The sequence below is a fragment of the Rhamphochromis sp. 'chilingali' genome (assembly GCF_963969265.1).
Source record: "Rhamphochromis sp. 'chilingali' genome assembly, chromosome: 13".
NCBI lineage: Eukaryota > Metazoa > Chordata > Actinopteri > Cichliformes > Cichlidae > Rhamphochromis > Rhamphochromis sp. 'chilingali'.
This window is the reverse complement of record NC_137940.1, coordinates 23,956,105-23,976,167: the sequence shown is the minus strand read 5'-3', so window position 1 is coordinate 23,976,167 and position 20,063 is coordinate 23,956,105. Positions and strand designations below refer to the sequence as shown.

At 42.0% G+C, this 20,063-nt stretch overlaps 1 long non-coding RNA gene across 1 annotated transcript; it reads left to right on the top strand.

Annotated features, from left to right (window-relative positions):
* The first annotated feature begins 16,954 nt into the window (after positions 1-16,954).
* Positions 16,955-18,654, top strand: LOC308408693. The gene is made up of 3 exons (XR_013973835.1): positions 16,955-17,974; positions 18,066-18,203; positions 18,314-18,654. It is a non-coding gene; the product is annotated as an uncharacterized lncRNA (long non-coding RNA).
* The last annotated feature ends 1,409 nt before the right edge of the window (positions 18,655-20,063 follow it).

The following is a 20,063-nucleotide window of genomic DNA, read 5'->3' as shown; positions in this document are numbered from 1 at the left end:
CAGCTTTCAGGCGATGGGTACACTGTGGTCATACAGTAGCAGTAACAATACTCAAGTATGCTTCTTCTTCTTTCAGCTGCTCCCTTTAGAGGTTACCGCAGTCGATTATCTGCCTCCATCTCATCCTAGCCTTAGCATTCTCTTCTGTCACACCAACCCTCTGCATGCCCTCCTTCACTAGATACATGGATTTTCTCAGTGTTTTTTTGCTCCTGCCTGGCAGCTCCGTATTCAACAACCTTTGTCAAAAATATCCACTATCCCTCCTTTGCACATGGCCAAATCATCTCAGTCTCAAATCTCTAACTTTGTCTCTAGTCTGCTCAACCGGACCTGTACCACTGGTGTACTCATCATTAAAATCTAAATACCTTCTACTCCGCAACCAAATTCCATTTTTTTGTTTGTGCAACAGTCTCCAGACCATACATAATAGCAGGTGTCACTACCATCTTGTAAACCTTCCCTTTCATACTTGCTGTCCCCTACAGTGGGGCAAAAAAGTATTTAGTCAGCCACCGATTGTGCAAGTTCCCCCACCTAAAATGATGACAGAGGTCAGTAATTTGCACCAGAGGTACACTTCAACTGTGAGAGACAGAATGTGAAAAAAAAAATCCATGAATCCACATGGTAGGATTTGTAAAGAATTTATTCGTAAATCAGGGTGGAAAATAAGTATTTGGTCAATAACAAAAATACAACTCAATACTTTGTAAGATAACCTTTGTTGGCAATAACAGAGGTCAAACGTCTACTATAGGTCTTTACCAGGTTTGCACACACAGTAGCTGGTATTTTGGCCCATTCCTCCATGCAGATCTTCTCGAGAGCAGTGATGTTTTGGGGCTGTCGCCGAGCAACACGGACTTTCAACTCCCGCCACAGATTTTCTATGGGGTTGAGGTCTGGAGACTGGCTAGGCCACTCCAGGACTTTCAAATGCTTCTTACGGAGCCACTCCTTTGTTGCCCGGGCGGTGTGTTTTGGATCATTGTCATGTTGGAAGACCCAGCCTCGTTTCATCTTCAAAGTTCTCACTGATGGAAGGAGGTTTTGGCTCAAAATCTCACGATACATGGCCCCATTCATTCTGTCCTTAACACGGATCAGTCGTCCTGTCCCCTTGGCAGAAAAACAGCCCCATAGCATGATGTTTCCACCCCCATGCTTCACAGTAGGTATGGTGTTCTTGGGATGCAACTCAGTATTCTTCTTCCTCCAAACACGACGAGTTGAGTTTATACCAAAAAGTTCTACTTTGGTTTCATCTGACCACATGACATTCTCCCAATCCTCTGCTGTATCATCCATGTGCTCTCTGGCAAACTTCAGACGGGCCTGGACATGCACTGGCTTCAGCAGCGGAACACGTCTGGCACTGCGGGATTTGATTCCCTGCCGTTGTAGTGTGTTACTGATGGTGACCTTTGTTACTTTGGTCCCAGCTCTCTGCAGGTCATTCACCAGGTCCCCCCGTGTGGTTCTGGGATCTTTGCTCACCGTTCTCATGATCATTTTGACCCCACGGGATGAGATCTTGCGTGGAGCCCCAGATCGAGGGAGATTATCAGTGGTCTTGTATGTCTTCCATTTTCTGATGATTGCTCCCACAGTTGATTTTTTTCACACCAAGCTGCTTGCCTATTGTTGATTCACTCTTCCCAGTCTGGTGCAGGTCTACAATACTTTTCCTGGTGTCCTTCGAAAGCTCTTTGGTCTTGGCCATGGCGGAGTTTGGAGTCTGACTGTTTGAGGCTGTGGACAGGTGTCTTTTATACAGATGATGAGTTCAAACAGGTGCCATTCATACAGGTAACGAGTGGGGGACAGAAAAGCTTCTTACAGAAGACGTTACAGGTCTGTGAGAGCCAGAGATTTTCCTTGTTTGAGGTGACCAAATACTTATTTTCCACCCAAAAATTTACAAAAAAATACACATGGTAGGATTCTTTACAAATCCTACCATGTGGATTCATGGATTTTTTTTTTCACATTCTGTCTCTCACAGTTGAAGTGTACCTCTGGTGCAAATTACTGACCTCTGTCATCATTTTAAGTGGGGGAACTTGCACAATCGGTGGCTGACTAAATACTTTTTTGCCCCACTGTATATGACAAATCACCCCAAAGACTCGTTTCCACCCATTTAATCCCACCTGCATTCTCTTCTTTACCTCTCTTGTTCCTTTGAATAGTTGAACCCAGGTATTTGAACTCAAATCTTCAAGCTGTGAAGTTTGTTTAAATGATGCTCAGTTAGCCACCAGTGTGTGAATGCGAGAGTGAATGAATAGTGGCATTGTAAAGCGCTTTGGGTGCCTTGAAAAGCGCTGTATAAATCCAATCCATTATTATTATTATTATTAGCCGTAAGGGGCTCAAAGTGGGCCAAGAAAACATCTCCCACACCATTACACTACCACCACCAGCCTCAACCATTGATACAAGACAGGATGGATCCATGCTTTCATGTTGTTTACGCGTAATTTGGATCCTACCATCTGAAAGTTGGATTTTTCCAATGGTCTACTTTTCACCACTGGTGATTGTGGGTGAACTGTAACCTCGGTTTTCTTTTCTTAGCTAGAAGCAGTGGCACCCAGTCTTCTGTTTATGTAGTGCCCATCAAGGTGGGAAGCAGATGGGCTACAACAGAAGGCATGCAACTAAGTTGTCACTACAGAGTTGTGCAGAGGAAAATCTCGGCATAACTGTGCTGTAACGACTGGGTGTTTCATATCGGCTCAAAGCAGTCTGTAACTCCTTAATTGTTAAGGAGTTACCACCATGTTTATACATAGTCCCCTCTTCTGTAGGCTGAAAGAGTGGAATAATTCAAATTTTTAGACAATTGATTTCTCCACAGTCGGATTATTATAGTGTGTTTTTTAAAAACGATTTCTTCAACAATTAAGCTGGTTTGGTATTTGCATATGGAAGCAGTTGCGGTATCAACGCAAGTGAAACAGACTGTACGTGAGCTCCAAAATAATAGGAGTGGCCAAGTCAATCATTCGGTACTTTCTAAGGAAGTCTGAAGAAGACAGCAGGGACTGATGATCACATTTCCATGGTAAAGAAAGAAAAAAACACTTCTCACCATCCAGTGAAGTGAATCACAATCTCCAAAAGAATCATCATTTAAGAAATTAATATGGAAAGATTCAACACAAAAAAAAGCACAATCAGCTTAAAAAACAGGACAGGCAGATTTGTCACAGCCAGAAAAATCTTTAGACAGATAATGAGGTCAACCTCCTTTTGTTGCTGAAGGAAAAGAAATGTACTATTCTGCAGTAGCCAAGTCAATTATCTGATTCAAGCTGAGCAAATTACCTTTTTATTTGTTGAGGACAAAACTGAAGACAGAAAGACAGCTGACGACAACTGCAGTATAGGTCTGGTAAAACACTACAAAGCAGGATGTCCAAATGGGTTTCATACTTTAGAGTCGGTCATTGTCTAAGAAATAAACTATTAACTTCTGATTAAGTTAATTTGAGCCCTAAGCTAAGTGACAAATTCTTGACATTTCCTACCAGGAGGAGGAGGCATCAGGACAAACCCAGCACAAGCTGGAAATATTACAGTTGGGGTCAGAAGTTTAGATTGTCTTGTCATAGGCGTGAATGTAATGGGAATTTAGGGATTTTATTTTAGTAATTTCTTTGAACTGTTCTTTTTTTGGGTTGGAATGATTACACAGTGTATATATTTAGTGACCTTTAAAAAAGCACTGTGTGAACAACTTTGAATTTATTTTGGATTTTCGCTCATGCCAGGGTTAAAAGTACAGATACACGCCTAAATACACAGTCAGCTGCCTTCATGAGTCAGACCCAGATAAGCAGCAGAAAATAGATATGGATAGAGCTCATGAAACCTTGAATGACTATTGCAATCTTTCGTGGATCAAACCATATATTGAACAGAAGAATTAGCTGAATTGTCATAGCAGCCTGCAATTTGTGATTATTTCAGACAGGTTCAGTTTTGTTGCAAGTACAAATGAGGGACAAAAAATTGCCTTATTATGATGTTATTTTATCATAAGGGGACAAATCAACTGTCATGCCACAATAATTAATCAATTATAGCATTAGCATTCAACATGTACGTTTTTACATTGCATTTGTCACCTCTGTGTTTTTCCTCAAAGCAACAGTCATCAAAGCAAGTTTTAAAATTCAGGAATATCAAACACAATCTTAAAATGACCCTTTGGTGACCTATTATATAAACACGTCAACAGCTAATCCTTTTTTGATATCACGAAGACGCCCAGGCGCTCAGATCATACGGATCACACTGTCATCGATGGTGCTGGGCCTGCTGTAACAGAGCAGACAGGTAATGTAAAGCTAACTGCCACTAACTCATTTCACTAACCACTATCTCGTTACATTTTCAAGAAGATGGTAGAGAGTGAGTTTTCCCCGCCATCTTTCTGAAAGTGTAATGAGCTTTGAATGTGCCAAATTCAAGGTGGAATGTTGTCTCAACGGAAAGATTCACCTTTTATCAGCACACGATCTTTTCATGAGCTAACCACGGTTTTCCGAGCTCGCAGTCAGCAGTCTCAAGTTCACCCACAGTAACTTCGCCATCGCAACATAAAGGTCCCGCTCTGAGATGACAGACACAAGTGAATTGTTCCATTAGTAAATACTGTACACACAAATGCAGCGTTGGCAATATTTTCCTTTCTGAAACTCCACACCACAAAAAAGGGGAGAACCAGGTAGACAGATCATGAATGAAGTCATGGGTCAGTGTTAAAAAACCTGCTACAAACCTTTTATTTTCCTCACACTACTGACACACAATTTGTTTATGAATTGGAACAATGAGTCTCGAAAGCCAACAATTTATGTATTTCATTTCATGGTTTTGAAAGACATCTCGAAACGCATCCTCACTCTAAATATACTGCTTTAACCTCCTAAGACCTGGACTCTTTCATGGCTTGCGTTTTTAATTTCTCTTTGATATTTGGGCTGATTGGGACCTGATGAATGTAAAAGCAAAGAATTACCTGATTTCTTTTTTTTTTTTTTTTTTACCTGATTTTTGTTTCTAAGAAAAATGAGAGCCACATATAAGGATATTCGTTTAAAACTTCGATAGGACAGTAGCAGTATAATGTCCTCATAAGTGGATAGTAGGCCCTTGTAGAGCAAAATTTACTATTTTGGTCTAAATAATCCAAAATGTGATGTGCACATATGTGGACGCCAGGTCCTAGGAGGTTAAAGAAGAAACTGCCTGGTGAATGATACAGTGAATATCATCTCAGGATCGACTGTTAGGATTAACGACATTAGAACACTTCTGAGAGGACAGCCATGAGTTTCATCAGATCTATGAGTGCCTAACTATCAATGCTTATATCCGCTTCCGTTAACAACATTCTGCGGAATTGGGAATTTTGATTGTAAACCAAGAGTGCCGATTTTAATTTGCCCTGCATAAAGATTCCCCTCCTGTGCAAAGAAAGAGCTCTTATGTTCCCCTCAGTGCTCCTCACACTGACACCTGCACAGTCATCTCAATGTTAATTCACTGATGGTGTTAAGACAAAGGCGCCTCATTAACTTCCATGATGAAAGGTGCAAAACGCTGCAGCGGCATCATCACACATCTTAGATGCAATGAGTCATATCAGGCTGCGGCAGTACAAAGATCTAAAAAGATATGACATGTAACTTTTGAAAGATGCTTATTTTGTAGATAAATGTTTTTTGGAAATTAGACGATGTGAATTCTTCAAACTGTGATTTCTTCTTTGATTATATCTTTTGTTATCTTTCTTTTCAACCACAACTGCTCTCAGATGAATTTGCCAGGACTTGTGCTGTCCAGTATCATATCATGCAATCATTCATGCATGTTTCATAAGCTATTAATATGTTTCACAACATGCATGTGAGTACACCATTTGCATGAGATTTTAACTGGTCTTTGTGGCCTCTGTCACAGTATATAGACTAAATTACCGAAGGAAGTGAAACTTGAAAAATGTCAGTCAATTTTCAGTTGACCTGAAAACATACAATGTAATGATGTAAATGATTAAATAGCTTTGAGTTACAACTTTAATAGTATATCACAGTCTGACCACATCTGTCTTAGTATCCATGTGATATGTGGAAGCAATAAAAACAGGAGCAAATTCTTAACAAAAGTGTCATTTTAAAGCACGGTTTGCTGAACAAAACCTAAAATTATCAAGGGAAACACTCACTTTATTTAAAAAGTATCCAAAGAGAGGACAGTTCATTTGACATTTCCACGTGCAACTATTAATATTACCATTGTTAACAAAGAAACAAAAGATCCTAGTCTATGAGTTAAACAAAATATTTAATGTTAAAGCTGAAAAAGCTGAAAAGCTGAAAAAGGGAATGAAAGGCCAGAACTCAGTTCCTACAATGTAGACTTGAGGTGTCTCCAAAACTAAGTAACTCCCCCATTAAAATGTCAAGTTTCAGCAGTGAAATGAACAATGTTACAACCTGGTTTCTTGCTATTTTAACCCCTCATAATGCCAGGATTTGATGAGTTGATTTCCTTTTTTTGTTTTTTGTTTTTTAAATAACTCTCCTATTGGGCTTTTTTTAGGGCTTAAAATTGGCGGTGTAGCTGCTTTGAATTTACTGATACAAGCAGCTGTATCTAATAGCTGTCTGAATGCAGAGTGTGTACAAATTCTTTTGACTGGTAGCGGATATAAACATAAAAGGGGCCAAACACTTCTAATCTCAGGTCATATCTTATTTTACTATTTTACTGCATCACCGCAACAGAGCGCTTCACTCTCCGACTGCTAGTTTACTTGTGGTTCCTAGTATATTTAAAAGTAGAATGGGAGGCAGAGCTTTCAGCTTTCAGGTCCCTTCTCTGCTCCCCATTTGAAATTCAGGCATAAGACACCCTCTTTAATTTTAAGATTAGGTTTAAAATTAGGTAGCGCTTTATAATAATGTTACACTATAACGCAATATTAAGGTCAGTTCAGTTCAGTTTTATTTGTCATATGCAAGTTAGCACAGTGTCAACATTGCAATGACATGTATTTGACGAGCAGAACACAAGTCACTCAGCAGCTGCCGCGGACTGGGCATCTGTGGATTCTGGAGAATCACAGAACGGCCGGGGGGTAATCTGGGAATCCACCCTACCTGAAAAAACATCCTACCCATTGTTTCTGCGCAGACTCGGCGCATGCGCACAACAACACTCTCCACGCATGCTTACCGGGCTGCGAGAGTGACACTCGGGTGTGAAATGTATGGTTTTCAGGGTTTTTATCGGTTTTTAGCGTTATTTTGTTATCTTTTTTTTGTTAACTCGGTTTTCCTGAGTCTTTTCACGTGTGTTATGAATATATCTTATTTTTTTCGGTACCGGTACTAGTTTTATTTTTGTTGTATTTATCCGCAACACCTTAAAGGCCGGTCCGTGAAAATATCGTCGGGCACAAACCGGTCCGTGGCGCAAAAAAGGTTGGGGACCGCTGCTCTAGGGGGCAGCACTGCACCTCTAAGTTGGATGCCAGCTGCATTGGCTGTGGCCCCCAGGCAAGGAGAAGAAGAAGTGGAGTAGGAAGCGAAGATGGTGGAAAGAAACGATGCAAAACGCGGCTGTGAAGAGTACAAGGTCAGGATGGTAGAGGTTGGCTGTGATGGTGACGAAGAAGAGAACACAGATGTACTAAACAAACAGTGCAAATCCTGCAAGGAATGCCCAGTCTGTTGTTATCAGATTCTGAAATGATACAACCTCTTCACACATACTTAACATATTCTTGGCTGGGGATACAGGTACCTCCTTACTCTGCCTGTGACACAGGTAGCATGTGAGAGAAGTTTCTCTGTTCTCAAACACATAAAAAGTAGAATAAGAAGCACACAGTTGCAAGAACACCTGTAGGCCTTCATGCTTATGACTACAGAGAAAGACATCCTCATGTCCCTTGACAATGACTTGGTCATAGACAGAGTTGCAGAAAAAAGCGACCTGTTGAACAAATACTTATCCCCCAACATTGAGTAAGGTGAGTATTCAAGTTAACCTGCATACTAAAACCTCTTTACTTTGTGATTTATCATAACTCATACCGTACTATGTGTTGTGTGTTTCAGATAACTGTTTTGTATTGGTTCAGCCAGAGGGACTGCAGTATGTTGAGACCTCCATTTCTATATGAGTATTCAAGTTAATCTAGCATAATATTCTTTTAATACAACAACACTTTGGTGACAGTGGGAAGGAAAAACTCCCTTTTAACAGGAAGAAACCTCTGGCAGAACTAGGCTCATTGAGGGGCGGGGCCATCTGCCATGACAGGATAAAAGACATGCTGTGGAAAAGAGAGAAAAATATTAATAACAGGTATGATTCAATGCAGAGATGTCTATTACCACATAGTGAGTGAGAAAGGTGACTACAAAGGAAAAACTAAATGCATCATGGGAATCCCCGGCAGCCTATGTCTATTGCAGCATAACTAAGGGAGGATTCAGGGTCACCTGGTCCAACCCTAACTATATGCTTTAGCAAAAAGGAGGCTCTGCCTCCCATTCTACTTTTTAAATACTCTAGGAACAACAAGTAAGCCTGCAGAGCGAGAGCGAAGTGCTCTAATAGGGTGATATGGTACTACAAGGTTATTAAGATAAGATGGGGCCTGATTATTTAAGACCTTGTATGTGAGGAGCAGGATTTTGAATTAAATTCTGGATTTAACAGGAAGCCAATGAAGGGAAGCCAAAACAGGAGAAATCTGCTCTCTCTTTCTAGTCCCTGTCAGGACTCTGCAGCATTTTGGATTAGCTGAAGGCCTTTCAGGGAGTTTTTAGGACATCCTGATAATAATGAATTGCAGTTGTCCAGCCTGGAAGTAATAAATGCATGAACTAATTTTTCAGCGTCATTCTGAGACAGGATATTTCTAATTTTAGAGATGTTGTGCAAATGGAAGAAAGCAGTCTTACATATTTGTTTAATATGTGCATTGAAGGACATGTCTTGGTCAAAAATGACTCCAAGGTTCCTGACAGCGTTACTGGAGGCCAAGGTAATGCCATCCAGAGTAAGAATCTGGTTAGATACCATATTTCTAGGCTTTTCAGGGCCGAGTACAATAACCTCAGTTTGATCTGAATTAAGAAGCAGAAAGTTAGCAGCCATCCAGCTCTTTATGTCTTTAAGACATTCCTGCAGTTTAACTAATTGGTGTGTGTTATTTGGCTTCATGGACAGATAGAGCTGGGTGTCATCAGCATAGCAGTGAAAATGTATGCTATGTCTTCTAATGATGCTGCCTAAGGGTAGCATGTATAGTGTAAACAGAATTGGTCCTAGCACTGAACCCTGTGGAACTCCATAATTAACCTCAGTGTGTGAAGAAGACTCTCCATTTACATGCACAAATTGGAGTCTATTAGATAGATATGATACAAACCACTGCAGTGCAGTACCTGTAATACCTACAGCATGTTCTAATCGCTCTAATAGGATATTATGGTCAACAGTATCGAACGCTGCACTGAGGTCTAGCAGGACAAGCACAGAGATGAGTCCACTGTCAGAGGCCATAAGAAGATCATTTGTAACCTTCACTAAAGCTGTTTCTGTGCTGTGATGAGCTCTGAAACCTGACTGAAACTCTTCAAATAAGCCATTCCTCTGCAGATGATCTGTTAGCTGTTTGACAACTACTCTTTCAAGGATTTTTGATATGAAAGGAAGGTTGGAGATTGGCCTATAATTAGCAAAGACAGCTGGGTCTAGAGATGGCTTTTTAAGTAAAGGTTTGACTACTGCCAGCTTGAAGGCCTGTTGTACATAGCCGATTATTAGAGAAAGGTTGATCGTATTTAAGATTGAAGCATTAATTAATGACAGGACTTCTTTGAGCAGTTTTGTAGGAATGGGGTCTAAAAGACACGTTGATGGTTTGGAGTCCACGATTTTAGAGTGGCAGTTAATACAGTATTGCACACAGTAAGGGTTTTTATTTTTATTTAAATACTAATAAAAATGGGGTGACCAATGCAGAGTGTAGTATATACCTGTGAAACTGTAGGACAGCTTCTGTGTGCATCCTGTGGTGTGTGTTTAAGGGTTGTGGTTGAGGTGGCCAATGGCTTGGTGGTAAAAACTGCTTTTAAGTCTTTTAGTCCAAGCAGACAGACTCCTATAAAGTCTCCCAGATGTTAACAAGGAGAACAACCGATGTGCTGGGTGGCTGTGGTCCTTGATGATGCTGTGTCCTTTACGGAGGCACTGTTGAAGATAGATGTCCTGAAAGCCTCATGCCAGTGATGTGCTCTGCTGCTTTCACCACCCTCTGTAGTGATTTATGGCTGCTAGCAGAGCAGCTTCCATAAAAACTGTAATACAGCTCATCAGCAAACTCTTGATCACACACCTGTAGAAATTTGAGGTGATGTTGGCATTCATGCCAAAGTTCCTCAGCCTCCTCAGAAAGTAGAGTTGCTGGCGAGCACTGATTCCAGTGTCTCTGTGAACTTATTAGCAAGGTACTGGCAGGTGCTTAACCCTTTCACGCACAGTGGTCACTACAGTGGACAGCTATTCAAAGGCTGTTTCCTTGTATTTGTGTCAGGGTTGATGGTATACTTGCACATAAACCACTACATTGGACACTGATGTATCACTTCATACGCATCAGTTGTCCACCTAAGTGGACATGTAAAAAACTCTTTAAAAAGTACATGCTTTTTAAAAAAATTAAGTTAAAAAAAATCTTTTTTCATGCCTAAAGATTAATAAAAATACTTAAGAAAAAAAATCAAGATTGAGGTTGTCATAATTCATGCATGAAAGGGTTAATTCATCATAAAGCATTATTCCTCCTTTGTATGTCATTTTATAAATACATATATATGAATATGACTATGATTATGACTATTACTGGCAGTGATAGCTGTACATGTTGTAACAGTAACAGATGGATAAACATATCTGTGTTTGTAAATGACATACTAAGGAGAAACAATGACACATGCATGATGAATTAAGCACTTGCTAATACCTCACTAATAGTGTGAGTGATTAGTGACTCATTAGTGACATGACAGAACTTTCCTTTCTGACAAGGCATATAGTTGGGGCTGGATAAGCTGACCCTTAGTTATAACACAGTCGACCAGGCTACTGGGGGCTTTCCATGATGCACTGAGTCTTTCTTATTCACTCAACTTTTTTTTCACTCATATGTGTTCATAGACCACTCTACATTTAATCACTAGGTCTTATTAACCTCTGACTCTCTTTTGCAGCATGTCTTTGTCCCGTCGTCCTCCCCTCAGGCAACTGAGTTGCCCGCCTCTCCCTAAACGTCGTTCTTCCTGTTAAAACTGAGCTTTTCCTTCCCACTGTCACCAACGAACTTGCTCATAGGGGGTCATTTGATTTTGGGGGTTTTCTCTGTTTTCTTTTTATTATTGTAGAGTCTTTGCCTTAAAATACAAAGCACCTAGTGGCAATTTATGTTGTGATTTGTCTCTATATGAATAAAATTGAATTTAACTTATTTAATTCAGTCACCATGGTCACAAAGTTGTTTAAATGTTGTTATTAGTTGGTTGAAATCTTGATCCTAGCAATTAACTAATTTCAAGCTGTAAAATAGTCAAACCAGAGTAACCAGGTAAACCATAATACATGACCTTTATATTGTTTTTTATTGTTATTTTTGTAGTATTCAGCTCCTGCACCTTCTCAAACCTTCGAATCTTCAAATACTGTGTGTAATGTGCAAAAACCAGCGAAACCCTAAATAATTCAGAGGAGTTTCCCTGTGAAAAGCGTGAACCTTATCGACAACCACGTCAGTGGTAAGAGGCAACACCCCCACACATCACGGCCCCTCTTTAACATCAACATTTTAAGAAAGTTCCCGTTTAAGAAATTCCTAGTCACACATCTTCTAGTGACACATCTAAGCGACACAGAAACTGTGAGGTCACCGAAAAATGCTGAGGAATAGTCTGACATAAATATATACATATGTATTATTTGTGTGTGTGTGTGTGTGTGTGTGTGTGTGTGTGTGTGTGTGTGTGTGTGTGTGTGTGTGTGTGTGTGTGTGTGTGTGTGTGTGTGTGTGTGTGTGTGTGTTGATGATGACAGGAGCTAAAGAGAGAAAAAAAAAGGAGGGGTGCCCATATCAGTTTCCTTGACTCTTCAAGCATGTACTTCCTTTTACTTGATGAAACCTGCTATATCTGTATATAACTCTCTCAGTCTCTCTCTCTCTTCTCTCTCTTCTCTTCTCTCTCTCTTTCTCTCTCTCTCTCTCTCTCTCTCTCTACACACACACACACACACACATATATATATATATATATATATATATATATATATATATATATATATATATATATATAAATATATACATATATATATATATAAATATATACATACATATATATATATATATATATATATATATATATAAACACCCAGCACGCCCCTGCGGGCGGTTTATCCTTCAAGCTCGGGTCCTCTACCAGAGGCCTGGGAGCTTGAGGGTCCTGCGCAGTATCTTAGCTGTTCCCAGGACTGCGCTCTTCTGGACAGAGATCTCCGATGTTATTCCCGGGATCTGCTGGAGCCACTTGCCTAGCTTGGGAGTCACCGCACCTAGTGCTCCGATTACCACGGGGACCACCGTTACCTTCACCCTCCACATCCTCTCGAGCTCTTCTCTGAGCCCTTGGTATTTCTCCAGCTTCTCGTGTTCCTTCTTCCTTATATTGCTGTCATTCGGAACTGCTACATCGATCACTACGGCCGTCTTCTTCTGTTTGTCTACCACCACTATGTCCGGTTGGTTAGCCACCACCATTTTGTCCGTCTGTATCTGGAAGTCCCACAGGATCTTAGCTCGGTCATTCTCCACCACCCTTGGGGGCATCTCCCATTTTGACCTCGGGACTTCCAGGTTATACTCGGCACAGATGTTCCTGTACACTATGCCGGCCACTTGGTTATGGCGTTCCATGTATGCCTTGCCTGCTAGCATCTTGTATATATATATATATATATATATATATATATATATATATATATATATATATATATATATATATATATATATATATATATATATATACTGATCCCCAAGGACCCCAAGAAGGGACCGGTCCCCTCCAACTACCGACCAATAACCTGCCTCAGTACTACATGGAAGCTCCTGTCAGGCATCATATCGGCTAAGATGAACAGGCACATGGGTCAATACATGAGCGGGACACAGAAAGGAATTGGCAAGAATACCAGAGGCGCAAAACACCAGCTACTGGTAGACAGAACAATCAGCCGAGACTGCAAGACCAGACTGACCAACCTGTGCACTGCCTGGATTGATTACAAGAAGGCCTATGACTCAATGCCCCACAGCTGGATACTGGAATGCCTAGAATTGTACAAGATCAATGGGACCCTAAGAGCCTTCATCAGGAACTCAATGGGGATGTGGCGTACAACACTAGAGGCCAACTCCAAGCCCATAGCACAAGTCACCATCAAGTGCGGGATCTACCAAGGAGATGCTCTGTCCCCACTGCTGTTCTGCATAGGCCTGAACCCCCTCAGTGAGATCATTAACAAGACTGGCTACGGATACCGACTACGGAACGGAGCAGTTGTCAGCCACCTCCTGTACATGGATGACATCAAGCTGTATGCCAAGAGTGAACGAGACATCGATTCACTGATCCACACTACCAGGCTATACAGCAATGACATTGGAATGTCGTTCGGACTGGAGAAGTGTAGTCGGATGGTAACAAAGAGAGGGAAGGTAGTCAGAACTGAGGGGATTGAACTACCAGAAGGCAACATTGCAGACATAGAGGTGTTACGTTTCGGTGTGTCAGTGTTTTGTTTTTGTATGACTTATGTATTTCCTGCTTTACTTTGAAAGTCTGTGTTATCTTAGTGTGTTCAGTTTACATTTTCCCTGTCTCGTCAGTTCTAATTTGCCCCAGCTGTGTTTCCCTCCTGTGGTCCATTTCCTGATTGCTCCCTCTATGTATTTAAACCCTGTGTTTCAGTGTGTCATGGTCGCGATCTCCCCCGTGTTGTAAATAGTTTGGTGTTTTGTTGTAAATAGTCTGTTGGTTTGTTGTAAATAGTCTGTTGTAAATAGTTGTGAATGGGTTTGTTAATACTTTCGTCATGGGATATTTTCGTTTTGGGATTTTGGTGGAGAGCCTTCGTGGTTTTATTTTCCTTATCTTTGTTTTTCTACGTTGCACCCCGGTTGCCTAGGCCGGGGTGTAACATATGGGGGCTCGTCCGGGATCGCTGGAGGGTCCGAAGGAGGGACAGCTTCGGCCTTCTGTCTTCGCTGGAGGGTCCGAGGACCGCTTCAGCCTCCGTCTGTCTTCGCTGGAGGGCCCGGGGACCGCTCCAGCCTTCATCCGCCTTCGCTGGAGGATCCGAGGGACCGCTCCAGCCTTCTGCAGCTGGTGGGCTGCGTGTCTATGTGTGCAGCTAGTGAGCTGCTCGTCTGTCTTCGCTGGAGGATCCGAGGGACCGCTCCAGCCTTCATCCGCCTTCGCTGGAGGATCCGAGGGACCGCTCCAGCCTTCTGCAGCTGGTGGGCTGCGTGTCCGTGTGTGCAGCTGGTGGGCTGCGTGTCCGTGTGTGCAGCTGGTGGGCTGCGTGTCCGTGTGTGCAGCTAGTGAGCTGCTCATCCGCCTTCGCTGGAGCGTCCGAGGGACCGCTCCAGCCTTCATCCGCCTCTGCTGGAGGGTCCGGGGGACCGCACCAGCCTTCGTCGTCTGCTGGAGGGTCCGTGGGACCGCTCCAGCCTCCATCAGCTTCGTCTGCCTTCATCCGCCTTCGCTGGGGGGAGGGTCCGTGGGACCGCCCCAGCCTTTGTCGTCGCTGGAGGGTCCGTGGGACCGCTCCAGCCTTCATCCGCCTTCGCTGGAGGGTCCGAGGGACCGCTCCAGCCTTCGTCGTCTGCTGGAGGGTCAGTGGGACCGCTCCAGCCTCCATCAGTTTCGTCTGCCTTCGTTTCAGCCTTCGTTTGTCTGAATCAAACTTTTCACTTGGGGTTACATGTTTGATTTTTGGGTAGGGGGAAATGTTACGTTTCGGTGTGTCAGTGTTTTGTTTTTGTATGACTTATGTATTTCCTGCTTTACTTTGAAAGTCTGTGTTATCTTAGTGTGTTCAGTTTACATTTTCCCTGTCTCGTCAGTTCTAATTTGCCCCAGCTGTGTTTCCCTCCTGTGGTCCATTTCCTGATTGCTCCCTCTATGTATTTAAACCCTGTGTTTCAGTGTGTCATGGTCGCGATCTCCCCCGTGTTGTAAATAGTTTGGTGTTTTGTTGTAAATAGTCTGTTGGTTTGTTGTAAATAGTCTGTTGTAAATAGTTGTGAATGGGTTTGTTAATACTTTCGTCATGGGATATTTTCGTTTTGGGATTTTGGTGGAGAGCCTTCGTGGTTTTATTTTCCTTATCTTTGTTTTTCTACGTTGCACCCCGGTTGCCTAGGCCGGGGTGTAACAAGAGGACAGTTACAAGTACTTGGGGATCCCGCAGGCGAATGGGAACCATGAAGAGGCCGCTAGAAAAGCTGCAACCACCAAGTACCTGCAGAGGGTCAGGCAAGTCCTGAGGAGTCAGCTGAATGGTAAGAACAAGATCCGGGCCATCAACACGTACGCCCTGCCCGTGATCAGGTACCCTGCTGGGGTAATAGGCTGGCCAAAGGAGGAGATAGAAGCCACTGACATAAAGACAAGAAAGCTCCTTACCATGCATGGAGGGTTTCACCCCAAGTCCAGCACCCTGAGGCTGTACGCTAAGCGGAAGGAAGGGGGCCGGGGACTGGTGAGTGTCAGCACCACAGTCCAGGATGAGACAACGAACATCCAAGAATACATTGGGAAGATGGCCCCAACTGACCGAGTGCTCAGTGAATACCTCAGGCAGCAGAAACCCAAGAAAGAGGAGGGAGACGAGGAACCATCATGGAAGGACAGAGCCCTGCACGGTATGTACCACCGGCAGATAGAGGAGGTGGCTGATATCCAGAAATCCTACCAGTGGCTGGACAAAGCTGGACTGAAAGACAGCACAGAGGCACTAATCATGGCAGCACAAGAACAAGCTCTGAGCACAAGATCCATAGAGGCTGGGGTCTATCACACCAGGCAAGACCCCAGGTGCAGGCTGTGTAAAGATGCCCCAGAGACAATCCAGCACATAACAGCAGGGTGCAAGATGCTAGCAGGCAAGGCATACATGGAACGCCATAACCAAGTGGCCGGCATAGTGTACAGGAACATCTGTGCGGAGTATAACCTGGAAGTCCCGAGGTCAAAATGGGAGATGCCCCCAAGGGTGGTGGAGAATGACCGAGCTAAGATCCTGTGGGACTTCCAGATACAGACGGACAAAATGGTGGTGGCTAACCAACCGGACATAGTGGTGGTAGACAAACAGAAGAAGACGGCCGTAGTGATCGATGTAGCGGTTCCGAATGACAGCAATATCAGGAAGAAGGAACACGAGAAGCTGGAGAAATACCAAGGGCTCAGAGAAGAGCTCGAGAGGATGTGGAGGGTGAAGGTAACGGTGGTCCCCGTGGTAATCGGAGCACTAGGCGCGGTGACTCCCAAGCTAGGCGAGTGGCTCCAGCAGATCCCGGGAACAACATCGGAGATCTCTGTCCAGAAGAGTGCAGTCCTGGGAACAGCTAAGATACTGCGCAGGACCCTCAAGCTCCCAGGCCTCTGGTAGAGGACCCGAGCTTGAAGGATAAACCGCCCGCAGGGGCGTGCTGGGTGTTTTTTTATATATATATATATATATATATATATATATATATATATATATATATATATATATATATATATATATATATAGATACATAGATAGATAGACACATTATTTCCTGTCTCTGCCAAGTGGGACACCACATCACAGTTCCATCCTACCACTTATATATTTTGGTGTCATTTGCAGTCATCTTATTGGTTACATTTGTTTTTGTCAAAAGACCACCTGCACCAACCAGTGGAATTTAAAATGTAGTAACCCTCTGACACAGAGAAACAACGCATGCATTTGATTTCTCACTATGATGTCAGCTTTCTACATATGAGGGCTGTGAAAGAAATGATAATAAAGCTGGTTCTTTATACTGGTTATTTATAGATAAATTGCATCACCTCCAGACCACATGCAATACACTGCACCAAGCCTGTGAAGACAGCTATGCTCATTTTGCATTACACAAGTTGTAGCTTTTTACTCGCTAAACCAAATGCAAATAAATTCATAAAGTAAATGTATTTACTTCATGAATTTATTGTTTACAAAAGTTGAAAGATAACAATCTGTCTGCAATACTGAGACAGAAGTGAAACTTTGGGGCGCTATTTTGAAAAAAAAACCAAAAAAACTTTTGGCATACAGTAATCTTTTTTTAAACGGTCGCATCTCTATGAAAAAAAAGAAAGGTAATTTTACGTAGGTGTGTATGGGGTTTCTTCCGCTTTCCTCCTATAAAACGCATGGGCAGAGGTGCTGATCACATCAGTGTTACAGCTGAACGACGCTACTGAGGAAGAGAGAGAGAAGCTGCTGCAGTATGATGAAGTGCGTCCTTGTTCTCGCCTTGTTGCATTTCTGTGTCAGTGTTAAGTCAGACACTAACTTGATTACTGAGATCATACATGGACTCGAAAGTCTCAGCAAAGTCAACTTCACATATGTAAGTACTCGAAATGTTTATCGCAACTCGTTATTTCACTCGCAGCACTATGTTACAAAGTGTACCGTGGCTTCACTGATGTTTATTACAATGTTATAATATTCAGTTCATAATGCAATTAACTGATTTATTTTTCTGTTTCTTCAGAATGGTAGTGCGACCATTAAAGTCCCTGCAAGATGTTCATCAAAAATGCCCGTAAGTTAGGCCCATTATCATCTTCTCAGATGATAGATGCTTTACGTTTGTTATGATAAATGAACTATGCCTTATCATTTTACCATTGCAGCACAATTGTTCAGGTGTGGTCATTAAAGAACTGGAGAAACTTCTCAGCAACGTGACTGTGCAAGAAGAGGACGAACACTATATACAAGAGCTTCTGAAAAACTTGAATATTCTGCCACATCGTCACAATGATGCCAACGTAAGACAACCAGAACAACTCTTAACAAGATCTGTTTAGATCAGCTTGTTTATGTCAACATCTCCATCCAGATGACATGCAATGTAATAGCTTCTTTTTTCCTTTTCCAGAATCCCAGTTGCTGTATGAAAGCTGAACACATGTCCAATCAAACCTTTCGTTTCTACAAAAGCTTCTTCAAGAAACTGAACACCAGAAAAATCAGAAAAAGCACAACAACAGCACCTCAAGTGAAGGTAGCTTGAGTCCAGGAAGTTTTCCTTCCTAACCCTTGACGTATTAACTTTCCAAATTTCAAATTCTGAATATTTAAAAAAAGCGCTTCCATATATTTATGTATTTATTTCATCATATTTATATCTATTTATTTAAAATTTACTGTTTTGTATGCAACTGACGACCTTACCTCCCAGTGATACTGTTGTAATATTCACCATGTGAAAATAGTATAGAGAAAGGAGTGCACTGCTGTCTTCAGTAAATTAACTTGTCTATACTTTATTGTCTATTTATTTATTCAACTAATTAGTTTGTTTAAAAGCCTTTATTTAAAACATGGTAACAGTTGACTATGTAACACTGTTTGCTGTTTTGCCTTTTCTTGTCTTTTTTTTTTTAAGCACTGAGGTCTGTGGTTTTCCTTGAACTAATAGTGAAAATTTTGTGGAATAAAGAGTTTAGACACAAAGAGTTGTCTTTCTGAGATTTACCGCCTCCAGCTGAGAGCGTTTACGAATAGAACATTTCTGAAAACTTTGCAGTGGCCCTCTCTTCTTTTATAAAAGGAATTATTGAGAGAAATAATACTGTGGGTGAACACTGACATGTATGCTGCAGTGTCTAGCTTGACATCATGATGCCAGAGCTGTTATAAGCCTTAAACAGTCACAACGATATAGAGGTAGTTCTAACTGGTTTGGTTTGGTTTTAACTTGACATTGTACTTTTTAATGATAACACTTAAACTAAAGATCGCCCATAGACTACCTAAAACCTGGTTGTTAATGCATCACAATGAAAGTCCAGTTTGGAGTGCATATCACACAGCATACTCATTGCCATGATATTAGTCATTGAAGTGTAAGGTCATTGTTCGAATGACAGTGTTACCTGTCAAGAAGTCTGGTAACGAAATCCAAAGAGATGTGGGACCATGGGGACAGGTAAGTAAGTAAGTAAGTAAAACTTTATTTATATAGCACCTTTCAAGATAAAAATCACAAAGTGCTTCACAGAAGCTAAAACCTAAAAATAAAAATCAACTAAAAGCAAGTTAAAAAAAATGGGTTTTTAGCTGTTTTTTAAAAGCGACCACTGAGTCCACAGATCTCAGGCTCAAAGGGAGAGAGTTCCACAATCTGGGGGCCACAGTTCCAAAAGCTTTGTCGCCTTTTGTTTTCAGCCTCGTGTGTTGGACAGCAAGCAAGCCCTGGTCACATGACCTCAGGGACCTGCTGGGAATAAAGGTAAAGGTTTTAGGAGTGCTGCAGATGGATTGTGGGCAGTCTTATTCTGGGCGCACATGGTGCACTCACCGATGTACTCCCAGAAGTCTCTAGATTAGGCCATAAGTGCCACTGCAAAAAAACGAATGGTCTGCTGGACCCCAGACAATTATGTGGACCTCCTCTGGGATCAGGTTTGTTTTTTCTGTGCAGATTGGATGAGGGTCTCGATCTCCCAGGTAAGAGACCCAATGACACATGAGGAAAGTAAGATCACTTCATCTTCCACAGGGGCATCAAGAGGAGCAAAGTGCCGGAGTCTTGTTTGTTACTGTGATCTGATTTAAACTGCGGCAATCTATGCAGGCATGGAGTGTTCCATCTTTTTTCTTTACAAAGAGTAGTGGCCAAAGGA